We start from the raw sequence: 7,500 nt of genomic DNA, 5'->3' as shown, positions 1-7,500 counted from the left end.
GCACTGATTTGCTTAGGTAAGGATCACACCATCCCAAAAAAGAATCATCAGCATTCTTAAGCTGTTGTTCGGACACTCAGTATCTAGGGAAGTTAAAAATGATGAGTCTGTACATTCCCCCTTTTTACATATATATATAGTTATATATATATATATATATATATATATATATATATATATATATATATATATATATATATATATATATATATATGTATATATATATATATATATTATATATATATATATATATATATATATATATATATATATATATATATATATGTATATATATATATATATATATATATATATATATATATATATATATATATATATATATATATATATATATATATATATATATATATTATACATATATATATATATATATATATATATAATATATAATTATATATATTATAACAATTATTATATATATATATATATAATAATAATAAATATAAATAATTATTTCCCTTTGTGATTCTAGTAAACATGCCCCTGTTAATTCAAGCAACCTAATAGTTCTTTCTGTGTAAACTCCCAGTCATTTCATTCCCCTTGAACGTTTGTAAATTTTTAGACTGGAAGAATGTAGTGCGTAATGCTCCCCCCACGTGTCAATCGCCTTAGTACTGATGCTAGAACGCAATCTCTTTGCAGACAAACACCGTGCCTGATTGTGGGAGAAATTGGGAACCCTTTGGAATAAGTCTTGCATTACAATAACCCATTTGCGCAAAATTCTGATCTCCGTGTCTGGCTGCCCAGCCAGGTGTTTCTGGTGGATCGACAATCAACCACCTTATTAGTTCCTGGATCTATTTGAATTAATGTAAATATAGTGCTTTTAAAGCTTAAGTCCAGCTCTTATGAAAATTCCTCTTTTCTCAGTAATATCGGCCTTCTGCCATAGTTTTTTTTTAATTGTTGTGATCTCTCGTCTCTCCATTCAAGGCCATTTTTTTTAAAGATTACATTTTCCAGGAGTGAACGAGCAGTTCAGAATAATATATATTAAATTTATTTATATATAATATATATTATTATATACTATATATTATATATATTATATATTATATATTAATATTGTATTATAATCTGATATTATATATATATATAAATATATATCTATATATATATATAATATATATATAATATATTATATATATATATATATATTATATAAATAATAATATATAAATATATATATATATATATATTATATATATGTATAATATAATATGATATATATATTATTTATATACATTTATCTATTATTATATATATATAAAAAATACATATTATACATGATAAAATATAATAATAATATATATATATATATAATATATATGTATATATATATATATATATATATATATATATATAATATATATATATACGTGTATATATATATTTATATATATATCTATATATTATATATATTCAATAAATGTTAGGCAAATTCAAACTCTTGAGATACAAAAATAGTCTTTAGTACTGGGCCCTGGGGGTTAATTACAGTCGTCCGAATAAATATTACTAGGCTTGTACTTAAAATTCTTGTTCAGTAGGGAAAACTGCATAGAAAAACCACAACTGCCATAGTCTGGGCCGCCGCGGATAGGTACCCTAGATCTACCCATTCGCCTTCTGTTCAATATCTTCTCTGGGGGAGACGTTTTGACGGGGGGACGTTTTATAACTGGAAACCGTTTACCCTACCCTATTTCCGGCCGATTTTGCCTTTCTAATGTCATGTAGGCCTAGTATACGAAACACAACAATAACATGGTATAACAATCTTACGGTATTTTACCCCATCCATAACCCAGATTTCTCATCGGTCGCCTTTACCTTTCGACAGCGTTCAGGGGGAAGCACTCTCGCGCAGAGCTATTACTACTTAGTTCGAATACTGATGAACAGAAACTAGAAAGAGGTGGAAGATAGAAACTACAGAAAAATGTGTTGGTAATACATTTTGTACTTGGGGAAGCTCTAATTGCATTTTTTTTTAATTTAACACTACAGGTTTTCCCCAAAACACAGGAAAGGCATCCAAAAATACTTAAATTACAACAACCTTAGGAAAAAGTAAAAAACGAAGTTTTTGGAAATTCTTATTGAATGAAGAAAAAGATGAAAAGTTCATAACATCCAAACAAACAAACAAACAAACAAAAGGAAAATAAAACGTACACACCAAATTGAGATACTGTTAACTAAAGACATCAATCCTGATGAAACTGAACCGAAGAAGCTATAAGTTGTTTACATTTTCGAAACGGTTACAGTAATGGCGTCAACCTTATTTGCCAATTTAGAGACATGGAGTAACGTACCGGAAAATGAGTTAAATGCGCTAGAAAAAATGCAATACAAGATCCTCCGAGGAATGTATGAACAACTGGATCACCTGAAGAAAAGCGACCCCAACACACGCTGGGGTCGCTTTTCTTCAGGTGGAAAATATTGGGGTCGCTTTTCTTAAGGTGAGGAATTAACAGGGGTTACAGTAAGGCCATGGCAGAACGGTGCTTCGCGCCTTATCCACATATTTAAAGATTCTTGGCAAACTCGGTATGTTCTGGCAAGAGGTAATGTTGCGCTGCGTGCGCTAGCCACAGGGGTTACAGTAGGTTTGATTATTTTTGTACTGAAATTGCAAGACAATACGCTTTTAATTAACTATTGATTGTTTGTCTAAATTTGTGTTTTTAACAAATGTTTAATAAAGTAGTTTTTAATGAATATATATCTATATTTTTTTCTCCTTTTTTCTATAATATTATGAGCTAAAGTGGGTCACCTGAAGATTGGAGACACCAACAAACAGGGGTCGTTTATCTTCAGATGGAAAATATTGGGGTCGCTTTTCTTCAGGAGGAAAATATTGGGGTCGATTTCCTTCAGGAAAGGTATTAGGGGTCGCTATTCTTCAGGTGATCCAAACAACTTAAGGGCACGCCGTATTGGGGAATTATAGCGGAGTCCGGCTTAGGGCCAGTAGCCTACCGAATTGATTATAAGAATATAATGCTTCTCCACAACATCATAAATTCGGAGAAAGATTAATAAAAGAAATAGTAGAAGATCAGTTAAGAGCCCCCTATGGGCAATGTTGGACAAAAAATTCTAGGTGACTTATTAGGCAAGGCTGTGCATTGCTATATCGAAAATTTGGTAATAGCAACAGATACCATTGAAGAACATATCAAACTAGTAAAGAAAGGTTCTAAGGAGACTGAGGAAGGTAAATCTCAAGCTAAAGTTAAAAAAGTGCAACTTCCTTAAAAGAAAAATAGAATACCTGGGACAAACAATGAGTGAAAGAGGTGTTGAGGTAAATGACCTAAAGATTAAGGCAATCAAGGAGTATCGCACCTCGCCAGCACCTTCTTGATACCGAGACCTGTCTCTCTCACCCACTCGCCAGAGGACCAAGGACGCCCACCATCTGCTCCATCCTTCCCCAGCACAGATACACCTCCTTTCTCCAGGAGTTTCCAGACGTCTTCCGCCCCGTGCTTCGCTAGGTGGCTGGGGCTGCACCCAAGCACAGGGTCTTCCACCATATTGAGACCAAAGGCCACCTGACACATGCCAAGTTCCGCTGCCTCCCGCCGAAGCTCCTCCAGGAAGCCAAGATCGCATACACAGAAATGGAGAAGTGGGGATCTGTAAAAAGGCAGCAAGTCTGTGGGCGTCCCCCCTCCACGTGGTGAAGAGGGAAAACGGTACGTGGAGGCCCTACGGTGACTAGCAGCGCCTGAACCTTGTCACCTCGCCCGACAGCTACCCCCCTGCCAAAAATGCAGGACCTCACCGGGCCCCTCCATGGCTCCAAGGTTTTCTTCAGGATCGACTTATTAAAGTCGTAATTTCAAGTCCCCCGTCCATCCCGATGACATTCCAAAGACAGCGATCATCACGCCCTATGGATTCTTCATGTTCACCTTCTTCACCTTCGGCCTGCAGAATGCTGGGTCACCTTTAAATGCCTCATGCACAGCATCCTTGGGGACTTACCCTTCTGCGTCTGCTACGTGGACGATATTCTTATCTTTTCCAGATCGCCAGAGGAGCACCTGAACCACATTCGGGCCGTCCTCAAGCACCTACAGGAGAATGGATTTGTCATCCGTTTTGACAAATACACCTTCAATGCTGAGAAGGTGGATTTCCTCAGTCACAAAATAACAGCAACAGGAGTTCGTCCCATGGCATCAAAGGTGGCGCGGTGGAAAAGTTCCCGACACTGACGACCATCAAGGCCCTTCTAGAATTCATCAGGATGATGAATTATTACCGAAGGTTCGTCCCAGACATCACCCGCACCTTGTGCCCTTTGACCGAGGTCCTGAAGGGCAAACCTAAGAAGCTGACATGGGGAGAAGACCAGCAGCTCGCCTTCGCCTGAACTAAGTCTTCCCTCAGCAGGGCCGCCACCCTGGCTCACCAGGAACCCGACGCACCCCTAACGCTCCCCACTGATGCCAGCAACATCATGTGCGGCGCCGTCCTGAAACAGCTGGTCAGCGGAGTCCCTACACCGCTAGCCTTTTTCAGCAAGAGGCTCAAACCCACTGAGACTCACTACAGCACATTTGACCGCGAGCTCCTTGCTATCTACCAGGCCATCCACCACTTCAAATATCTTCTGAAGGGCGTCCCCTTCACCATAAGGATGGACCACCAGCCGCTAGTCCATGCCTTCATCAAGGCGGATGACGCCTGGTCCCCAAAGTAGTAACGTCATCTCGCGGCCATCTCCAAGTTTGGGTGTTCCATCGACTACATTTCCGGCAGAAGAAATCCTGTGGCCGACGCCCTCTCAAGGGTCGAGATCAACCCCTTCACCTCAGCGTCGACTACGAAGACCTAGCGCTTAACAAACCTCCAAATCCAAAGTACCAGCCTACCGGACTGCCATCACCGCCCTCCACTGGAAGGACATGCCCTTTGGCCCCTCCTGAACGACGCCCCTCGCGATACCAGCATAGGACGTCGTCCCCGTACCCCTGATACCCACCTCCCGCAGGAAACAGGTGTTCGACGTCATTCATGGCCTCTTGCACCCGTTGCCTCACACGACAACCAGGCTCCTAATGGAGAAGTTCGTGTGGCACGGCACCAGGAAGGTTGCTCGGGAGTAAGCCAGAAACTGCATCACATGCCAGAGTAGCAAGACAGGAAGGCACACCATATCGGGGATAGGCTCTTTTCCCCAGCCCAGGCAAAGATTCGGACACATCCACGTCAATATTCTGAAAAATATTATTTAGTTTTTCTCCCGAATACATTTCTACCTACTGTAGATCAACCTGTATCAGCGTTAGATAAACGGACAAATTCTTATAGGAAGCTTCAGTGATCGATTTAGTCTTCTCTCTAATGTTAGAAGCGATACAATGAGCACTGATAATATGCTATATATTGCTAGACCGAATCTTGCATCTCTATACCCAAAATAGATATTTCCAGTGACTCTTTCTTTTTTCCTCAGCACATAATATTATAAATTCTGAAAACTACCAACTAACTCTTCCTCAATATCATTTGGGTATAGAGATGCAAGATTCGGGCTAGCAATATATAGCATATCATCAGTGCTCATTGTATCGCTTCTAATATTAGAGAGAAGACTAAATCGATCACTGAAGCATCCTATAAGAATTTGTCCGCTTATCTAACGCTGATACAAGTTGATCTACAATAGGTAGAAATGTATTCGGGAGAAAAACTAAATAATATTTTTCAGAATATTGACGTTATTCTGCGACTGCGTATATAAATCGTTGTTTGATGTGATCAAACTGCAGTGGTGAAAGGTCAATTTCAAAACTGAAACGGATAAAAAATGAGCTTCGATTATCAATGTCACAAGAACGTTTAATTCATTTATCAATAATGAGTATTGAGAGTGAACTACGGCGACAAAATATGTTTGACCAACTGATACATGAATTTGCATGTAAAAGAAAAATAAGCACGCAAAGTACTATTGAAAGTCTAAAGTCTCTAATATTTGTTTCATACTGCTTTCTGCCATTGTACTGTACAATATCTGCCACGTTTATATTTTTACTCATCCTACTGTATCTAGAGATGAATATAAATGAAATGTGAGTATATACATGTGATATTAGTTTTAATGAATTTTGAAGGCTAGGGACCCCCTCCAAAAGAAGTGTGCCTAAGGTCCCAGCAAAGCTTAATAGTATAGCAATGGTCAGCAGTCTCGCAATTTCCCTTATAGTATTATTTTTTATTCTATCCTGCCGTTTTATTTACAATAGTCTTCTTATTAAACTGTTTTATCTTTGAAACCTATTATTTCTATTATCTTAATAAATTTCGTTTCTGTAATTACCCTTAATACGTTTGCGTTGCTGTCTTCAATCATTCTTTTGAAATGATAGCTATAAGGAATAATAGTTGATAAAGTAGCGTAAAAACAAAAGAGAGAGAATAATCAAATAACGGTGAAATAACGAGAAAGAGAAGAATAGAGATAATAATCAGAGTATGTACAGTGAAAATAACGAGAGAGAGAGAGAGAGAGAGAGAGAGAGAGAGAGAGAGAGAGAGAGAGAATTGAGCTTTGGTGTGTGAGTCAGAATTTGATCAACAAGCCTAGACGTAACAAAACCTTAGTCACAGGACATTAGACCATAACACCATCGCAATTAAAATCTTAAGACAGTCATAAAATCTTTGACCTGTGACCTCGCACCAGACTTACTCAGCTTCTATCGATAATGAAGCTCCACCTCCATGTTAAATCATTGACTCCGCCTGGAAAAGGAGGAATTAACATGTTAACCCCACCTAAAAGAGGATGGGGAGAGAATCCATTTGGCCGGAGAGCTAAAACGTACACCGCCTTTGAAGGTTGGGCTGAATTCGAACCGAGGGTGGCTGAATTTCAGAATGTCAAAAGAAGACAGAGAGGACCGGCAGCCGTCGTACAGTGAAATTACTCGATGAATTTCCGACTTCAAGCTTCCTGGAATTTTCGGCATCAATAAATATTATATATAGTAACAAATAATAGGGGCCTCCTCTTTCTTGAAATATGGCAATGTTATTGTCAATCATTCAGCAAAGATGATTCATTTCTAAAATCTATTTCGATTCCTTACAATTTTAAAGTACATTTTTTTTTTATTGGCTAAGTCCGCTTCCAAGGGACACAGACCTAACCACTTTGTGTAGTATTATTTGCAAACTTTATTTTCTCTTTTATTTTCCATTTTAGAATAGATATCCGCGCACTCTTAGATCGAGCGTTTGGCGTTATTGTTTCAAGATGTCTTTTACCATTCTTATGAATATAATTGTATACCGATGGTCAGTTAATATTTGTAGTAACATTTATGTTTAGCGATTGCTTTCCTCCAAACCACAGTCTGTATATTATCTTTAAATTTAACTAATTCTGAAGAAAATGAGGACTTCGTATCCATGCAATTTTCCAACGAACAACTAACT

Source organism: Macrobrachium nipponense, chromosome 23, assembly GCF_015104395.2.
Source record: "Macrobrachium nipponense isolate FS-2020 chromosome 23, ASM1510439v2, whole genome shotgun sequence".
Classification (NCBI taxonomy): Eukaryota; Metazoa; Arthropoda; class Malacostraca; order Decapoda; family Palaemonidae; genus Macrobrachium; species Macrobrachium nipponense.
The sequence above is the reverse complement of the archived record's forward strand: the minus strand, read 5'-3'. Positions refer to the sequence as shown.